This window comes from Onychostoma macrolepis, chromosome 02, assembly GCF_012432095.1.
Source record: "Onychostoma macrolepis isolate SWU-2019 chromosome 02, ASM1243209v1, whole genome shotgun sequence".
NCBI lineage: Eukaryota > Metazoa > Chordata > Actinopteri > Cypriniformes > Cyprinidae > Onychostoma > Onychostoma macrolepis.
In genome coordinates this window covers 18,948,903-18,970,406 of record NC_081156.1, presented here as the reverse complement: position 1 = coordinate 18,970,406, position 21,504 = coordinate 18,948,903, and the positions used below count along the sequence as shown (strand labels likewise).

Genomic DNA, 21,504 nt, shown 5'->3' with positions numbered 1-21,504 from the left:
TAAAATATTTCAAAAAAATGTCATTGTCTGTCTTATTCATGCATTGCACACAAAAGTCTTTTTCAATTGCTTTCTTTGTCTTGCTGGCAACAGATGGCCTACTCTTGAGCTATTTATGAATATTACTTTATGGAAATTAATGAACTTAATTTTGAGACTGGGTGAAGAAGAATTGAGAATTTAAGTGAGAAGTTATTCTTTCAGTCAACAATAGCATATGGCAGTTCAACTGATCTTGTGACTCAAATGATTTTATGATATGACATGAAAGATGACAGAAAAAAAAGAAAAAAAAATACTGAACGAGTGTGCATACAGATGGGTGAATGAATGGGAAGAACAAGAAAACCACATTCTATAGTGTTTTAGAGTCCCGAATTCAATGACCAGGCTTCTTTTGTGACTAAGTAACTCACAAGTAGGAGAGTAAGTGCCACCATTATAATCTTTCATGAACCAAGTAAAAGAAACATTACATAACCACAATCAAAAAGATTTTATGGATGCTATGAACTTTTTTTCAAGTTTAAATAATGACTTTTTGCTCTCTATTTCTTTAGAAAAGCATCATTGTACTGGTGCTTTGGACCTCAAAACCACTGTACTAAACTGAAGTTGAAGTAATGGGCACTGATAAGAACAGTTTACTGAGTCAGTCAGTCAGTCAGTCATAAGACCGCAATAAATTGAATGAATAAATTTAAGTTAATATTGAGTAACTTAGATTTCAGACACAATTGCCAGTTATTTCATCCATTTTTTTTCCGCAATAATATAAAAAAAAAAAAAAAAGACTCATTGAGCAACACACAGCAGTGATGTTTCATTCTTCAATGAATCGATTGAGTAAATGATTCAAAGACTTCCCGAATAAATCAATTCCTTAAAAGTAATTTCAAAGACTCACTCATCTTTTGTGCGTTTTTGAACAAATCAGTTTACTTTAGAAATCACTCAAGACTTATTAATAAATAATAATAATAATAATAATACTAGATATTTTAACGAATTGATTGAGTGAATGATTCAAAATCAATGACAAGTCGAACACCGTCACTTGCCACCTACTGGTGCAACAATGTAACTTGCAAAAAGAGTACTTGGAAAAAATCCACTTAAAGACTGTCAAATTTGAGAACTGGAGCTATAACCATTAAAAAAATAAAATAAAATAAAATAAAAATACACCATCAAAGTTGCTCACATTAAGAACAGTTCAGAGTTTGCATTTTGACATATAAATGATTATAAGCACATGACTCAAAATAAACATCTCTAAATACAGCATCTCACATCTGTGAATCTGGATTCATCTGTGTGATGAAACGTAACTAACGTGAACCTGCCTGACTGAACTCACCAGGCTTGACTCAACTCTGAGCACCAGTCTGATAAGAATTACCAGACTATTGGCCCCAGGCCACTGGACAGAGAGTTCGTCACAAAGGAGTAGATTGTATTTTGAGATTTTTTATTTTTTTTTGACAAGGAATCTCAGCATGCTTGACACCTTGTACCTTGAATAGAGGAAGCAGGAGGGTAAATATTATATTGGACAACTCAGTGTATGAGTCCCTGTTTCATCATGTATGCTAATTACACAAATTAATTTCTAATTATGTAAATAAGTTTTTTTAACGTATTTTGTATTCCTTAAAAAATAACCATGTTAGTCTATTGTGCATTTAAAAACATACACATTTTAAAAGGAAACAAAAACACATATAAATGTGATAGCTTTTTACTGCCTAAATATGAAAGAAAAAGTGCAAAATACTTTTTTTTCAGACCATGCTTAATAAAAGCAGAAGCCTGAGTCTAGTTTCGAGAGGAAATGAATATGCTAGCTTCTCATTCAGAATAATGTCCATCTGCTCAATCAGAAACGCAATTTATTTACTGAGTCTTGCTGAAGACTTTTCAAGAGGAGGAGGAGGGAGGGCAAAGCCTTTACTCGCTCTTTCAAGCTTATTGTGTTGCCTTGAAAAGAAATTGCTTTTTGAGTGCATTTTGACTAATACTGGGAGACAGCTTCGTTTCTTTCATGCTGTTCCAATGGGTTATGCTAAAACAGACAGTTTTCAAAGTTTTCAAACGCTGAACCCTTATCTTCACAATTTGCCATCCAAAAATGCATCCGTCCACGATATTAGATGTCCAGACCAATTTTCCAAATGCAACCAGTTTTATATAATGATCAGTTTCCAAGTTCAAGCCTATTAAAAACAATCTGTAGTGTCAATTTTATGCAGAATAAAGAAAGAATCAACTCATTAGTGAAGTGAATTGAGCACAGATTCACACAGACAGTATCCATCTGGTGTTTAAAATGAAAGAAAAAGCATCTTGAGCAAGAGAAAAGGGTGTTACACATGTAAACAAAACACACTTCCAGTGACACCTGAAACCACAGCAGGCCAGGAGGCAGCGATAACTCACGTGCCCTTGTTCTGTACTTCAAGAGCAAAAGGGTCTCGACTGATTCATGCAGGTTTCTCGAGGTCTTCAAAACAAATTTGTAATACTGATTAGAATCCAGTGCAGCTAATTAGGTTGCTAATTGGAATAGAGTGGGGCTCGGATGGAACAGTGGCTGAGAGGCGTCTTTTCACAATGACATTTTTCCATGTTTGTTCCTGTCGGCTCTCTACCCCACTCATTGCTTGAATTAATCATTGTATACATGCAAAAAGAAACATTAGTGATGGAATATACATGTTATTTGAATCTAGGAGTCATTCTGTATTGTGTTTAAGTAATATTTCCAGTGTTCAGTGCAAGTTAAACTCAATCGACAGCACTTACCACAGAAATTAGCTCCTTTACGCTAAAAAAAATTCACAATGAGGAACTTACAATGGAAGTCAATAGGTAAATATTAAAATACTCTATGTTAGTCAACATTATACATTATATTAGAGTGATGTTCACTTACTAACGTTTTCTGTGTAAAGTAATATCCAAATTCACAATTTTACTGCCATGGCATCATAATGCCTAAAACGCTAAAATGATCATAAAAATGATGAGAACAATTTTATAGCTTAATGATACACAAGTTTTGGGCACTTTTATGAAATGATAAGTTTCATATTTCCAAAATTGGCTCCATTCACCCCCTAATAAGTGTCGCACAGTAACAGATTTTTGGTTTCTTTTATTTAAGAAAGCAAGGCACAGGTCAAAATTGTTTTTTTTGGTACAACTGAAAATCATATCACAAGTGCTGTCGATTGAGCTTAAACTGACTAAACCCAGAACATTCCTTCAATGTTAAAGTCGGCTCATGCATCCGAGACAACCTTCGAGACACAAAGCAGTAAAATTTCCCCAGTGCAGTTGATTCTTCCCACTTTATTCAATTAAATATTTTTTTCCCCTCTACTTCTCATGTCTTTTTCACTTCACAGCACTAAATTGCAGTTCTTTTTATAGAACTGAAGTGGTTTTGTAACCTCAAAGCTCTCCCTGCTGTTTGCACTAAATCCAGTGGCATGAGGAGAAGGTGATGCTGAGACTGATTGCCTGCTACTGGATTAGTAATATCGGGGGAGGGACTCCAGGGATCCATTGATGTGCGTTTGTCACCTTGGCATGTCCACTGCATGGAGGCATTAGCTCAAGCACAACACAACTTCCCCCATGCATCAAATACAGGCTGATCTAATCACAATCATTGTCAGACAGCCCTCAGTCTCTGATTGTTAGGCATTCTCAATTTACTCTGAATGCTTGAATACTTTCCTAAGAACGATGAAGGACACATACATACATACATACATATGTATGTATATATATATATATATATATATATATATATATATATATATATATATATATATATATATATATATATAATCTTTTATAAATAACACATTTCAAGCATTTTCACATGTGGAGTTTTGAAGTCCACTGTAACCATTTCTTCTTTGTCATCTGAAAAAAAAAAAAAAAACTAAAATATTTGTAAATAATATAAGTTAGAAGAAGAAGAAAGAAAGCTTACAGTCCATTTTTCTCAAGGCAATCAAGAAGCACTAAAGAATCAGCCACAAGGGCTTTCAACAGCTGCACTTGCTGTGCTGTTTGTTCACTAGAAAAGTGAGACAGAGCTTTGAAGAATCACATGCGGCCACAATCAAGTGCTGGAGTAATGAAAGAGGCACAGATCAATGAGCAGACACTGCCTTCCTTCCCTCATCCCGCTGCTCTGTTTCGTCTACGACCATATGTACACTAGACCAACTCTCAGACTTTCTCTGAATGCCGCCTCACCACAAGCCAGACAAACAGAGGCAGCACTCAAGCTTAAATCAGCAGATGAGTAAAGAGAAAAAAAGAGTGCCTCTTACCTTCTCAGTCTTTCCTTAAAAGATGACAAGGCTTTGGAATACGATGGAGCGCTCCCAACGTTCCTCCACATTTTTTAAGTCACACAGAGAGTATGTGTGCAGCAGCTCAATCCAGTCCAGAACAGAACCGCTAGAGCTCCCAAATCTGCCAGCCTGCTGCAGCTCAGGAGGCGCGCTCTGATTGGCCGGCTACACACGCTGTCATATCCACACACACAGAGAGAAAGTCAGCTCTGCTTTTTTCCCTCTCACATTTCCTATCTGTTCGCTCGCTCGCTTGCTCTCTTTCTCTCGCTTTACATCTCTGACTCTACCTCGCTCACTTTATCTTTTAGTCTCTTTCTCTCTCCCCCTCCATCTGCAGCCAGGAGAGACACACATGTTCTCAACGGTGAGCAGTGCAGGCAGTGTTTGGTTTAAGGCAATAATGTGGCTCCAGAAGGAAACCTAATTAATAATATAGAGGGAGCGCGGGGGAAGCAAGAAGGATGTGAAGCCTGTGTATGCGGAGCCCCTCAAGACTGAAGGCCATTTTTTATTTTTTATTTTTTCCAGAAGGAAGGCTACCCTGTCAGCTCATAACATAACAGAGGGCATCAGGAACAGGGCGGTAGCTCTGTGGAAAGGTAAAATGAAAATGTGATAAAACAAAGGCCTTGAGGGAAAAGAAGGAGCTTTATGTACCGCAACTTCGAGTCATCAAACTCTCAGCTTGCTCTCGGAGGCCATCCATCATTTACCTCCAGGTCTCCCCCTTTCCTTTCAGCCTCAGCACAGGTTGATGATTTATCTTTTCGACTCCATTTATTTATTTACATTCCCTCCACCCCTTTCTCGGCTCCGCTGGTGTCCTTGCAGGTGGGCTTGAGAATGGCTTATGTAAAATGATACTGCACTAAAATCATGATGTTAAATGCTGTCATGAAAATATGCACATATCATATTTTGATGCCAATTTTAAATTATACAAATCATAATTGTATAAGTCCACAAATTATATAATATAATATAATAAATATTCTTTCTCATTTATATGAGCAGCTTTGCGGTCTGGTTGTCAAATACATTTTTTTTGTTTTTGCTAAAACAGAACTATTATATCACCAGCTAAGCATGACATAACTAAAGCTGTATCAGAATGATAAAACAATTAATGACCAGGTGTCAAGTTTATGCTACGATAAACACAGATTTTCAAGATCATTTAAAAAAAAAAAAAGTGCTGAAATCGAATGGCTTGTTGCTTAGGAAACACAACACTGTTAGGCTAAGTCTATTGACTTTTGTAAGAGTTATGAAGTAATAATGAAACAAAACACATCACCTTGACAGTACAACAGCTGACTAACTATTAGAAACATTACTTGTGGTGTTTGTGAAGACATGCATAAGACAGCAAATGGGAGTTTGGATATTGAATAGACCACATCATTGATCAGCAAATTGTGGGAAAAAATAGATTATGCACTTGGATGAATCTTATGTCAAATTCTTAGGTGGAGTTTAAGCATGAGTGAGTGTCAAGAGTGGTGATAAATGACCACATTCACTCAAAGATTTGAAATAGATTCCCTTCCTTTTTTCATAGATTTATTTATTTTTGCAATATTATAAAGAATATATAGTAAATTCCTTACATTGCTATCATTATGATCACAGCATGTAATCATTGCCTTAATCGTGTTCAATTATTTATGCTTGAATACATGTTATTAACTAACTGGATGATTTGTATTTCTGCCATATGGACATTACTTTAACATAGTCACTTCTGACAAATTATTTTGAACTGTAATGTAGAAACATGCATCTCATCTAAAGCTGCTTTGAGAAAATACGTATTGTAAAAAGTCATATACAAATAAACATGAATTGGATCGAAGTGAATACAAATTGATATTCACAGAAACCAAATGTTGAGACATAATTCATAAAAAAAAGTATTTAAATCTTTTTTAATATTTACGAATTTCAATTGTACAACAAAGCTGAATTCCATTTGAATAAACTTTAGCTAAATAATGCAGACAATAAAAATTCAAAGTAAATTTAAAGTTTTATCATAAAATTATTTGAAAAATGTCTTTAAAAACGAATTAAACACAATTCATAAGTTTTAAATTATGTGGTTTGGTAAACGGCAAAGAAATTTAAACCATGTCTGTAGAAAATGTTTTTCCTGCAATTTCTTTTTGGGGTAAGAAAGAAAACAAAGACCAATATATTCAAAAAGCAACATTTTCAGCAACATTTTAGGCTGAAAGGATCCTTGAACCAAAAAATAAAGTTAAACTTGCGGTGAACCCTATGATTTAGAAAAATAGAACTAGTGAAAAAGTAAAGGACTGAATCTTCACAACTGAGATACCTGTTGACTGGATTTGAGAGCAAAGATGCCTGCGAGAGGATTATGATCTTCAAAAAATAGCATCTGAATTCACTGTGCAAATGGCACCAAATGCAGGCTACATTCCAACGAGAAAGGCTCTGATTTTACGCTTCTGCTTACATAATATGATATAAACATCTCAATCCAATATCTGAAATGCCTTCTCTCCATTCAGGGCTCCATTGAGATGCATGTTTAATTGGGTTGGGGTGGAGGATTTGTTCCGAGGCCCGTCCTTACATGCTTTCATATCACTTTAAGCCTGTATAACCCAACCAGATCTGCTCGGGGCAAAACAAAAGACCACATTGCACACTGCCCTACTGTCCTTCTCTAAAAACAGTTAAGATTATTCCAGTTTCAATGCCAACAACCAGAGCGAGAGAGAAAGAGAGATGTTTTTCAATGAATATGACATACAACATGAAAACAACTTACTGCTAACAAAGGTATATATTATTTTGTCATGAAGGTTCGGGTGGCTCTTCATTTTCAAGACTGATGGACTGCCTCTTTTTCCATTATTCTTGCGAGAAAATTATCTGTGGTCTTTAGACTGAGCTTATTCATTCATCCTGAGATTAGGCTTAATGAAAAAGACCATCAAGATTTCAATTACATCCTTTGTTCCTTTTTATCTATTCAAACATCCAGACACACAACAGGATGTATTATATTGGGGTGACCAACTATGAGTAATAACTGTGTCAGAGTGATAATGACAGTAAAGGTAAATGCATTATGGGTAAGTCTAGTGACCTGATACTATTCTAGGAGCTGGTTTAAAGAGCACTGAAGACCATTTATTTTTGAGTTCTCAAGTGGGAATGAACTCTGTTTAAAAGCTGTAACAGCATTTGACCCTTTCCTACCTCTGACATTTACTCAAAGCGGACACTTTTGCACTTATTTGGTAATGTAAAAACCCCCCCAAAAAAACAAAACAAAAAAAAAACTGTCATCTATGCAACCGATAACAAATAAAAAAATAAAAAGAGAAAAAGCATAAAAAAGCAAACGAATGGATGGACTTGTCACAGTATGTGTTGCATACATTAAATCCATTAAACAGGTACCTGGTTAACGACCCATGCTGTCAAGACAGAAGTGAGAACCCATTAGCTCCATAGCAGATTAAGCACTTAGTCAGTTCATTCATACTTTATGGATGAATAGTTTACTTGATGTTTTTTTTTTTTTTTTGACTTTGTAGACTCTTTGTCAAAATAATAATAATAATAAATACACTGGCTATTATTATTATTATTATGTCTCTCTGCTCCTAATTTATTGAGTTTTCAGGCTGATAACCAAAACTTTCAAACCTTGAATGAGAACCACAGAAAGAATTCTGTAAATGGACATCACTTCCATTTTGCACAGCCTCATCTTTGCGGCGGTCCGATTCTTGACTCAAGTTCAATCTCAGTCTGTTGTGAATGAATTTTCACCAGAGTCATCTGGCCTCTAATTATTATATTTTTCCCATTACAGAGTTAGTGTGAGATAGTGCCATCAACAGTCCATAAATCACTTGACTTCAGTCTCTGAGGTTAGACCTTTCAGTGTATAATCTAAGCTATCTCCCACAGACACTAAATTACTTACTGTATTGGTAGTGGTTCTGCACACAAGAAAACTCACGTGTGACTAATCAGAGGCCTTCACTGCACAATCAAATCTTAACATTTAGGATTCTTCCAAATACTTCCTAACAAATATAATACATGTGTATGGAATTACATCATAACTAACAATGTCAGCAGTCCGTGGCCTGTGATGATAAATACATTTGGCTGCATGATCGGAGTATGTTTTAGGCTTAATATAAAGGGATGTGACATCCCAATACTTTCAGAGCGAAGTTAAACCAGACCCTCCAGCCATAGCAATGACTTAAAATGAGCAGATTTGACAGGGGCCTATTATCCAATCTCTTAATCTGGCATCCGTGTTACACAGTGTCAGAGAGCATTTATCCCTGAAGCAAATCAAAAAAATTAAAACTAAACTTGTTTTCATTCAGTACAAAATCAGTGGCAGGACTTTTCTTATAAGAAAAGTATAATTGCTACAGTAATTACAGTTCTTGAATTAAGGGTGGAAATTTTGGTTAACACTTAGAAACTAAAATAAGGTCCTATTAGTTAACATTAGTTAAATGCATAAACAAATAGTGAGCAATACATTTTCTGTAGTATTAATTAATCTTTGCTCATGTTAATTAAATTACAGCTGTTAATTTACATTAGATCCATTGAATAATATTAACAGATAATCTACAAATTTTGATTTGAATACATTATTAGTAAATGTGTTTGTGAACAAATGGAACCTTAGTGTTGCCAAAGTTTTTCAATATGAAAAATTTGAAATGTGAGAAAAAAATCTCAACTGTTGTATTGTTACGCAAGTTATATTGTTATGCCAGTAGGTGGCAACAAGTGACTGTGATTTTACATTAATTAAGTCATTTACTCATCCAATTCTTAAAAACATTGATTTATTCAGGAACTAAATAAACAAGTGTGTAATTGAATCAACCGATTTGTTAAAAATACTGATTCATTCAGGAAACAAAACAAGTGAGTCACTGAAGCTTTCTTCCAACCGATTCCTTCAAAAACACTGATTTATTCAGCAAAGCTACAAGTTGTCTGTGCGTGTGTGTGTTGGAGAGTGAGTGAGTGAGTCATTAAATTACCCAACTGATTCTTAAAAACACCGGTCACTCAGGAATGAAATAAGCAAGTCATTGAATCATTCTTCCAACCAGTTCCTTTAAACACACTGATTTGTTCAAGAACAAAATGCCACTATGTTGCTCAGAGAAACACAGCAGTTCTGCTTCGGCTTTGTTTGAAACCATTTAGCTTGACAGAGCAAAAATGGACAAAAACGTTGCAATTTCTTGATTAAAATGTAAGTTAATCATTAAACTCTTGTGTATCGAATTGTTGCTGGCATGATATTCCATGCTACGCACTGAAGATATTCAGAACAATAGCACTTACAGCTTGCGTATTAGGCTATTGCTAAATTGTAAATGTGCTCTCATTTGAGAATTCTAGACATGATAGCTATACTCTTATCCTCGCTAAACGTGATAAAGTCCACACAGTGTGAAAAGCAACAGCAAGACAGTGTGCGGGGTCAAAGTGTTGACATAGACAAAGAATTCATCACAGCGGGTAATGGTCCGTTAGACAGTGGGCTAGTCAGAGGCCACTAGCTTATTGACATTCAGGGGTGCATGCAGTGCTACGACATACTGGCGGGCTTCTATACTGCTGTGACAAAACACAAGCTCTGTTGAGACAATCACAACAGTGTGTGTTACACATCAGTAAAATGGAGAAAAGCCTAGCAGTGGAAAACATGATAGCCTCTCATTTCCTGCCGATGCCCATCTTGTATATGTGCACCAGTGTGTAGCACATCAGTGTGAATATATGAGCGGGAAAATACATGATTTTTATCATGGCATGTTCACAAACAAATAAACATTTTTATCCTGATATGGAGCTTTCATTTCAGCCCCGACCATAGTGTATGTGCCCCGGCAGATTATCTTCTACCTTGCAATGCCTCAGTCTGTTGCTTGGATTCTTTCTCACCACATTTACTGTCATTTTGGCTCGACTCCAATAAATGAACACCGTTCCACAGCCAGAAGATGAGAATGAGAATCTGTCTGCAGTTAAGCAAGGGAAAATCCCGTTTCATTTGCCTCTTGGAGAGAAACTGAATAGCATCATCAAGCATTTGGCATATGGAGACAAATCATGGATATATTTCAGGAGGATATAAATATATAAGCTATAATTCAGGTAGCTGGCAAAAGTGATGTGTTTGTTGTTACAGGGAGAAACGGATGTAACCCATTTTATATTTTTAATGCATGTAAAATGAATAGTTAAATAGCAGCATAGCTGCCATATTCACTAATTAAGACAACTGGGGAGAGAAGGTATAATGATAAAACTTTTAGATTTTTCTTCACTTATTCAGAAAATGTTCCGTCTAAACCTGAAATTGCACCCCCACATCATTGACATGTCTTTAGTGATCTTTAAAAAAATGTATATTATATTATATTATATTATATTATATTATATTATATTATATTATATTATATTATATTATATTATATTATATTAATGTTAATATTTTATTTTTTTATTTTATTTTATTTTATTTTATTTTATTATTTTATTTTATTTTATTTTATTAAGATCACTCCAGACATGTTGATTATGTGTGGGGGTCTGATAATATCCATTTTATGAAATATCATGTGGTGCGACCATCAAGAAACTACCATTTTGGTACTTTTATGTTGAAATCCATTCAAAGATAGGAAGTTACATCATATAACAATTTGCCAAGGACCCATAGAAGCATCAAGCAGGTTTGTAACTCTATTTCAAATTTGGAAAAAAAAAATACCTTTTTAATGGCTGGTATGTAGTTACCATATTTGGATATCATGTGGTATGACCTCAAAAAAAAAAAAAAAGAATATTAAGTTATTTCTACAAACATTTAATTTTAATATAAATTTCATAGTGACCTTTCATGGGAAGCTAGCTTGTTTTGTGCAGGTGGCTAATTCTGTGCTTGTAAATTTTGACTGAATTTGAAAATATTATGTGGTGTGACCAAATATCATGTGGTGCGACCACTGCAGAGTTTTTTCCCTTATAGATATATGTCCCAGATTCGCAGTTTCTGTGCTTTTATATTAAATTAATGGTTTATATACACAAAATACTTTATTTTAATATCATTTGGAATAGATTTTTATGCAGTTTGGGTCATTTCGAGCGGTTTATGTGTAATCTTTGTACAATATGAGAAAAAATGCAAAGAATTTGCATCTAATTTTAGTTTGGCAATTATACATTTATTAGCAATTTATTATATATTTATTAGTAACTATTTTAATATATTTTACCAGACTCCACTGCCAAGCAAAGTAAAATAAACACTCACCATGTTAATTCTGACCCTGCAGCCAAGCACAAACTCCAGATGTAATTTTCTGCTGTAAGAAAGATGTTTATGATTTCATCTCAGAACCTGAGTCAGCAACTCTAAATTGACCCTTAGCAAAGACCCGTCCTTAGTTACTGTTGCTACGTCAGACAAACCATCCGACAAACCACAGCACTTTTATGCCACACATCATGTTCTCATGCAGTGAAAAATACATCACGGAGCAAAGAAGACACTGACAACACGCCGACATACAAGACAGAGCAGGCTACTTTCAGTATTAAACAAGTCTCAGAGTTCAATTTTTTTTTTAAAGAAATTCAAACAACAAATACTGTTTTGTGGCTCTTTAATGTGTCGTGACAGATTGCTGTAGAACCTCAGTTCAAGCGGCATGTGACCAATCATCTCTTACTAGTTATAGCACAAAATAAACATGAATGAACATCAGAAGGTATCTTGTTTCAACTGTGAAAAGATGTCAATAAACACTTTATTTTTCAAGTTCAAGTCCACCGACATTAATCTACTCTCCTGTCTGGTTTGTTTGTCGGACAAAAATGGCATATTTGGCATTATGATTGCTCAGATTGCCTGTTAATCAAACTCAATATCAAAAAATAAGTCTGCTAACTACAATTAAGAAGGCAACTCTGAAATTATAGAACAAATACAAGATGATTATGTACAAAAACTCAAAAGAAATGCAAATACGTTGTTTCCAAACACTTCAATTACTGAGAACATCTTAAAAAATTTTAATATAAATCATGGTCGCACCACATGACATTTTTTAAGGCTACAGCTGATTCATCTAGATGAAAAAACACTAAAATCACTTAATTTAAAATTTTAATATGAATTTATGTGTACACAACCTTCTTAATGTTTGAATATCATTGTATTTTAAAATTTACCTGTCGAAAATCCTTATATGTCAATGACCCATATATATATATATATATATATACACACACACACATACATATACATACATATAAATATATACATACATATATATGCATACATACACACACACACACACACACACACACACGTATGTCTGTTCATCTGTACATTTTGTATAGAATTATTTACTTTAAATTATTCTTCATATTTACATATTTATGCATATACACAGTAACATTAGTATGTACACATAAAATATTTATAATATATACACATTTATTTATTATGAATAGCACAACTTAAGAACAATTTACTTTTATAAATGTATGATTCTAAAGATATTTAAAAAATACAGTATATGTGTTGATTGTTACTGTAACTGTGGAAATTGGGAAGTGGTAGAGGTTGGAATTATTTGAGCTATTAAAGTTGTTAAATTTGAATTATTACAGTTGTTACATTTATTGAACATTACAGTTATTCAAGCTCTCCTGCAAATTTGACATATGAGTTATGAATGTCCAAATACATTCACATAAATTTATATTGAAACAATACATATTTATACTATACATAACTTTATCGCATAATCGTTATAACATTATTACACATAAAAATAAATGAACTAATATATGAATGAATGACGTAGTTGACAGCTCATCTTTTTAATTTGCTTGGCAGCTAATGCTTGTGTTTATTTTTAATCAGTTTTTTTTTTTTTCCCTAAGTACACCCTCAGACATTGATTGAATGTCAATGTTGAAAGAAAATGCCGTCATGTGTTTATGGCCGCTGTTCTCCTGAGGTTTTATAATGAGATGGGAGACCGCACATCTCATATCTTTTGAATTTGGGGATAAGTGTCACATTGAAATTCTACACTTTGGCATTAGTTAAACATGATGGATGGATGCGGCAACTTGTAATTTATTTTCATGGCCAGGGCAACGGCTCTGAGAGACGAGATCACTAAAGAGGAAGCATTAATCTGGACACTGTCACTCTGGTGGCCATTTGAGTTACAAGGTCAGAATTGAAGTCCATTCAAAAAACGAACATAAAAGCAGAAGTGTTGAGTCTTAATATACCAGTGTATTACTAACAAAAGGGCATGACTCTAAAAAGCATTTTCACTGTTAGGAACTAGTAATGTAATATATAGTCAAGCTACTGTATACAACAGAACTGTAAGGTACAGTATTCCTAAGCCATTCATTCAATAAATCCATTCATTCATTCCAACAGTTGAGGAGATAATTCAGAACCAGTGAGCAATGAAATCCCTTCCGGAGAGGCAAATACATCAGAGTTTGGACCTGTGCTTGGAGGAAAGTGACTCAGCCCTTGCTGAAGTATTACCGGTTGCCGTTTACATTCACAGTTAACACAAAGGGAGATTGCATTTTGATGCTGGGTGTTCTGTTAGCAGCCATGACAAGTCTTATCCTACATAAGCTACTTTATCCTTTATTACCCATCCTCTGTTGGAAATGAACTCAAGGAATGCCCTTCGCAATGTTGCAAACAGTTACTGCACTAATGAACATTCTCCGTGGCATGACGCAGTACACTCAAGCGCACACCAGCAGGTCTATTAAACCAAAACACAGTGACTACTACAAGTACAGAAACAAGCTGTTCCTAAATTATGTTTAAATGTTGATGTATTTTTGTCCATTAAATTGGTCTCGGAGAGAAAAACTCTTCTGTAGCATCCTGACATTCATGGTTTTAAAGAAACATGTTGTATTTGGAGTTACATAAGGCAGAACCAAAGACACTAAACACAGAAATGTGAGATGGTCTCATTGCACAATGCCTACTAAAAGATGCCACTTCACATGCTTTTAATGCAGTTAATGTGAAAGCACAAATAATTGTACCACAAGAACTCTATAGCAGCTAACTTCATTCAGTACCCACTACTTTTTTTAAATTGTAGATCTGTATAGCATTAACATCTTGTAGCATTTGGACCAATCAGACACACAATTTTTCATTAGATTTAACAAATAGTAACAGACCCCTCACCCAATACACATACTGGGTGCTAGTATGTCTGTGAATGACTCCAGGCCCCTGGGTTCCATGGCAACCAATCTGATAACACTAGTTTTATTACTCAAAGGAATGCGGGCAGAGCAACACTCACTTCATCTCCCCTTAGGAAAGACACATAATGCCCATAAAATGGACTCTTCTCTAATTAATTCATAGAAAAACCTTTCTTTGAATGAATACGCATATCCTTCAGGTCATTGTGCATATTATTACTGTTCTTGTATATGTTCTTGTGTATTGTATACTGTTTTATGCATGTTTATGATAGGTCACTAGTTAATATCACCTCACTTATACCATGTTTGGTCTCTATCAATTCATCTCCGAATTATCTAATTGAGAGTGTATATTATATGTTGATACCTATGCAATCCAGTTCATATGCAAATTACCATGCTCTCAGACAAAGGGTTATAAAACCCTCCAGTAATTCAGCCTTTCTCATTGGTCAAGCCCATCCTGAAAGGCGTGACTCTTCTCAGACCTTAAAGGGCACACGCACAGTTCCGCCTTCTCTTCTGCTAAAGCTCTTCTGCTAAATCTCCTGATTGCTGCCCGTGTGGAGAGCCTGAGCCGGTGTGGGCGTGCCCGGTGGGCTAAAAAATATACAGTCTGCGGTTCTGTTAGATCGTAAGAGGATGAGTAGGATGTGAGCTCCTCAGCGACCCTTAAGTTTTTGTGCCAGGTCTTGTGGCCTTGACTTTCCATTCAACCAAGGATCCTCGGATCTCAGCAGATCTCTTTTTTAGCTCTTTTTCACTTTCTACCTGGGAAGAAACTCCCAATTACCACCGAGCCAGAATAACATCTTTTGAAATTCATCACCCTTCAAACCCGGAAGAACTTGAAGAACTCCAACACCACCAAACCTTCAAACCATCAGAACTTTCATCCGAGACTGCATCCGGACACTCGGACAATGACCAAGGCAATGCAAGTATCGTACATTTAACTAAACGAAACAGAGGTTTAGTATAAGTCATAGACCCCATTATAAACGGCGCTGATGGTTTTACTCAGGTAGTTAACTGACTCTTTCCATAACTGCATTCTCTGGTTTCTCTAATGGCTTCATTCATCCACTTTAGCTCTCCCTTTGTATGTACGCGTGAGTGTATGTTTATTCGTTTGTTCGTTTAGATTAGGTATTGTTTGTTAGCGTTTAGTTAATAAAAGTTGTGTGCACAAATTACATGGGTTTCTGGTTCTGCCTTGCAAATTAATGTCTCTTTACGATTTTGACCCTTGCTACATGCTCTAATGCATTAATAGGAAAGTATTTTCTGTGGCCACAGAAATATCCTTTCTTAGAGTTGATATGAACTTACACTGAATGTTCGCTAGATGAACAGATCAGTTGATGGCAATTTAATTCTGCTACAGTTATTACTGTCAGCCGATATAAATAATTGTAATTAATCATAATTAATTGTAATTATTTATATACAGTTCCCTTTTGAGCTGATTTGGAATTCACATGAGTCCACAGACCGACAACAATTGAACATTCCCAAAACATGTGGAGAAAAGTACCTGCTGATACATTTACAGATATGACAGTTATACATCGATTGCAGTTTAATTTTAAACCTCTTGTAAGGAGTTATGCATGCTCAATGGATGACTTTGAAATGGATAAGACGATGAACCAAGTTTTTAGAAGTTAAGATTAGATGAGACCACACCCTCTCCCAGTTGACCGATAAATAAAAATCTGTTAATTCATGATTCCAGATAGATTTAGTAGAAAGAGACTTTGCAGTGTGATCATTAAGTGTACCATATATTAAAGAAACAGATGGCTGACCAGAGGGTGGTGCAATCAAATCCCATATAGGATGAGAGGAAATAGGGGATGCCCAGGGAACTCCATAGGCCTCGAGAGCAGAACTTAACTGAAAAAAGACAAAATAAGATGATGCTGGTAAACAAAACTTAGATCTTAGTTCTTGAAGTGAGCAGAGGCCCTGGTTATCATATAAGTCACTGCATGTGTTTCTGCTCAATGTAGACCAAGAGGGCTTGACAAATGGTCAATTTCAACATAAAAAAATTAAAGTTGTGATATAAGGGTGTGTTGTTACAAAATTTGAAAGGTCCTCCCATCAGACGTTGCACCCTTTTTAGAGGAAAAAAAGAAAAGTCCCTAGATGTAGTATTCTGGATTCTACAAAGATTGATTACATTAAGCTCAGTGATAAATCAACTCAATAACCCAGAGGATGGGTTAGCTCTAGCACCAGGGTGAGATCCATCCAGTGCAGGATTTAAAACAGCATCAAAATCACCACCCGCCACCAAAGGACAATCAATCTGCTCAAGCAATATATTGGAAGTATTCATGAAAAATGCCTCATTTGGGCAGTAAATGGAGACCAGTGCTAACCTTTAATTATGTATTTTACAGCATATAAAACAAATCTACCTTCATCATCATTCCCGGTGTGTTCAATAGTTAAATGTAACTTCCTATCGACTAAGATAAGCACCCCCTTAGTTTTATTAGGGGCACAAGAGAAGGCTGCTAGTTTGTAATACTTGTTTTGAAAACGTGCCACGTCACATTTTTTAAATGAGACTCTTGTATTAGGGCACAGAAAATCAATTTACGGTGCAAATATTCTAATATATTAATAGGAGAATTTAGGCCATTCACATTCAAAGATAAGATATTCAGAACGTGTATTGTGTGCTCACAATGCCAAGATTCTGTCTAAGGGAAGAGAAACAAAATCAATGCCATACTGCCAGTGACATGTAAATATTAGAATGTATCCTAGATACCAATCCACCTAGATGCATAGTTCTTTTAAAAGAAAAGAAGAATAAATAAAAGTATTGATGTCTGCTGAAGGACATAGAAAAAAAGCAAAAACAAGGAACGACAAACAACTGTGTATAAAAACCAAAGCAGACCGCACATTACTGAGATTGTAGGTCTGCACACACAACAGAAACAAATGTTGATGCGTGACCAGTCCACTTTAACGCAAGACATGTCCCCAAAGGCCCACTGAGCCAAAAGCGTAGTGATGTGAACCTGCTCTCCATCAGCCCGAAGAATAATAATAATAATAAAGAAAATAAATCGTTATTATTTACCAATCAGTGGACGAACGTATAGGGCAGGAGCAAGATTCCAAAAAGAAATTAACAAGTGTCCATGACCACCTTGTTATAGTCCTCTACAGGGCAGTTAGGATCACCACAGACCTCATCGTTCATTTTCCCTCGTTGAGCTGAGAGGATGTAGACGGTAGCCGATGCCTTCCTGCTGCGTTGTAGCGCTGCAGAATACGTCTTCAGTGACAGTGAAGTAACAAAATCCTCCGCCTTTTGAGGAGAGTCGAACATCATCTGCTCACCTTTGTACCATAGTTTAATTAGCGCCGGATAGGTGAGGAAGGGCTGGAGACCAAGTGCTGTCATCTTCCTCAAGACTGGATTAAAGCTCTTTCTCCTGGTAGCCGTGGCTGGACTAAAGTCGGGAAAAAACAGCAGCGTGACACCGTCCTGCGCATACCTCACCGGATAAGCCTGACAAGCACCTTTCAGGATCACTGATCTGTCATGCCATCTTAGTACACGGAAGATGAGAGTGCATGGCCGATCTGAGTTTTTCCTTCCGTCATACACGCGATGGGCCCGGTCAGTCTCAATGTCACGGCCTTTCAGGGAAGGGATCTACTTGGAAAGATTAGCTCTGAGGAAGCCAGCTGCATCGGAGCCCTCCGCCCCCTCTGACAACCCCACCAGCATAGGCGTAAATCCGGGGGGGACGGGATTCCATCTGATGGTTGTCCCCCCTAAAAATATCATTACAAGCAACTCTGTGTAATGAAAATAATATAATGGACATATACTTAAAATAACTGTGTGAGTAGTAAAACAAAATAAACGCAGAAAAACGTTTTAAGTTCAGAAATGTTTTGATTCCCCCCTCCCTTTCCTCACAGTGGTTTGGTCCACGGCCTGCTTTCCTCTTTTACCGATACACACACACGAGTCCGGTCACTCCGGTGGGAGAGAGCAAGTTCCTCAGTAACAGTTAGTTATGTGTAAGTAACTTAGGCTGTCAAGGCTATTTTATTCTCTAAACATCGGGTGAAATGATTCTTTCTCTTTAATACAGATGATGCTGGATCATTAATAAATTGGTCATGATAAAAAAATTATGATATCCGATGTTTTTTCTATGAGCGATTAAAAGGTTAACAAGCTTAATACCGTAGCTTGTCACCCACTACAACTAACACGGCGATAAGCCTGTGTGTGAACTGATATTAGGCTAATATTGTAGACCTACCGATGTGTTGGGTTTTGCTCAATATGATGTTAAGTGGCAGATCAGTGGGCTTAATGCGGTTGAATATCTAAAGAGACGTACTCGGTTTCAGACGAAACCTAAAAAACTAAGGAGGACGCAAAATAATAATTATAATTATACCCATATATGAACCATATGAACCGAACTCATATTTAAACACAGTCCATGCTATGTGCATGCTGTGTACACATATCTATCCTTACAAGTACAATTTTGGCTGTATTATTTGTGTCCCCTTCAAAAATTGCTCTTGAGAAAGTTTATGTTTATTGTCCCCCCCTACTGTTAGATGAAATTTACGCCCCTGCCCACCAGTCGTACGTTATTTCTCCTGCTCCTATCCTCAACGCTCGTAATTTTTTCGGTGAGTCGCTCCAGCTGATTTCTTAAGTTTGTGACTGTCCTTCTATCCTCAGGAGCAGTTGCTTGAACGGAATCGATCCAGTCAAATGTCTGTTTTGCCGCAATGGCTAGCTTTTCAACCTCCGCTTTCAACTCCTTTACAGAATCGTTGGTCGTTTGTATATCCAAAATGTAGATCAAGGAGTGCTGGGGTCAGTACAGAGTCTATCGCTTCTCTTACAGTCAAAGCCACTACCGAATCGAGAGTACTTTGTTGCTCTTTAAGCGCTAGCTTGATACCGTTAGCTATAGCAGCGTCGAGATCCTCTCTGGAGATGGTGGAATCTTTGATTTTTTTCTTTATTGGCGATTGTCCACTCTCTCTTTTCCGGCTGTCCTTGACTGCTGGGGCGCTCATAGTGAGCAAACTAAAGAGTGGTTCAAGATTTACTGACAGGATATATACAATTTCTGACAAAGTGAGCAGAGCGAAGGACTATGCGTGCATTGCTGCCGAAGGGTCACGTCATCTCCTCCACCAGCTGGAATTTTGCTAGTATTTCACCTAAAAATGTAAAAATTTAATAAATTGCTAATTAAGTTGTTCTCAACCTGTATTATTTCTCTTTTTCCTGTGAAACATAAAAGCTCAGCCGGGTGCTATGTTATTTATTACATTGAACTATTTTTATGGTGCTTTTGTCATTTTTGGAGCTTGACATAAAAAGAAAAAAAATAGCACCCACTAGGGTAACCATAGGTCCTCTTTTCCCAGACATGTCCTGGCAGATTTTGGCTTTGTTTTCTTATTGACATTACATGCACACATATTTTCATTGATTTGACTGTTCTCTACACTATTAGTCAAACTACTTCTCAGTCATTACCTTCGGTAAGTATGAAAATAACAGGAAAACAAAGCCAAAACCTGGACATTTTAGGCAATTTAGAAATGTAGGACATTTTTATATCAAGCTCCAAAAATGATGAAAACACCATAAAAATATTTCATATGCTTTGAGATTCGGGGAATATATTGGACATGAGTCATATGGGCTAATTTGGGCTTGACAGTCTGTGATATCTATTCACTTTCATTGTATAGTAAAGAGCAATGTCAACAACATCCTGAGCATCTCTGTTTATGTTCGAAACAAAGAAAATCACAAGTTTGTAACAACAAATGATGAGAGATTGTTCATTTGTGGGTGAAATATCCCTTTTAAATCATATATTTAGAATCATCAAAGTGGCTGCATATTCAGAGTTTAAAAGGAAACATGGCTTCGGCCTGGGTATTATCTCAAAATACTGAAATATCATGTTTATTTTGAGCTTAAACCTTGGGTAGTGTTGATGCAGACACTCATTTTGCTGACAGTGATGGATTCTAATGTCAGCTGCACTGACAGGGATCGAAGGAGGACTTTATTTCTGTACAGCTTGCTTGTTTTCCAAGGGTAATACTCTTGATCAAAGTGAAGGGGTGGTCTGCTGCTATGCTCTAAACTTTATCTTGCTCGGTCAGATCTAGTGGACTTACATATTTAGCTGTTAATCGCAACAGGAAGCTATGGATGAATTAATATGATTTTTTATAGTGCAAAGGAAGATGACACTTTATGTGTTTAGGACGGATGCAGCTGCTTTCAGATTTGAGTTTCAGTTGCATTTTTCATTTGAGGCAGAGAAAAATTAAGATGATCTTGAAAATATATGTACACATTAATATGTAAGTGATAATATAAAGCCAGCTGGCCATCATCACAAAATAAAGTTTGACAGGGTGGTCATGACCCTGATGCAAAGCTGTGGGGATCTTGTGTCATTCTGAAGGGGTTTATTTTGAAATAATCAGCAGCTGACTTTACATTATCTCACTTATTATACTGCTACTTAAAAAAAAGAAAGAAAGATAAATATGAGGGGAAATCATTTTAATATATTTTTTATAAAGAAAATAAAAAATAAAAATATAGCTCAATGAACTGTGTTAAGATTAATGAATTTTCCATGTTATTATTATTATTATTATTATTACAGTAGTTTTACCCATTTTTCGAATTACGCATTGCATTGCATTTTTTACCATTAAAAAAATGGTCTAGTAATTTTCTGCTAGGAAA

The 21,504-nt window shown here is 36.0% G+C and overlaps 1 protein-coding gene across 4 annotated transcripts in view; it reads right to left on the bottom strand.

The window, feature by feature from the left end:
• The window catches only part of cdh18a (cadherin 18, type 2a), a 101,287-nt gene that overhangs the window by 44,718 nt on the left and 35,065 nt on the right, over positions 1-21,504 (bottom strand). The window contains exon 1 of one of the 4 annotated variants that reach the window (XM_058798671.1): positions 4,353-4,472. The exons of 2 other annotated variants lie outside the window; for them this stretch is intronic. The gene's annotated coding sequence lies outside the window, so the exon portion shown is untranslated. Of the gene's footprint in view, positions 1-4,006; positions 4,147-4,352; positions 4,473-21,504 lie in introns of those variants that run through there. One more of the 4 variants, XM_058798679.1, reaches the window with a different exon arrangement.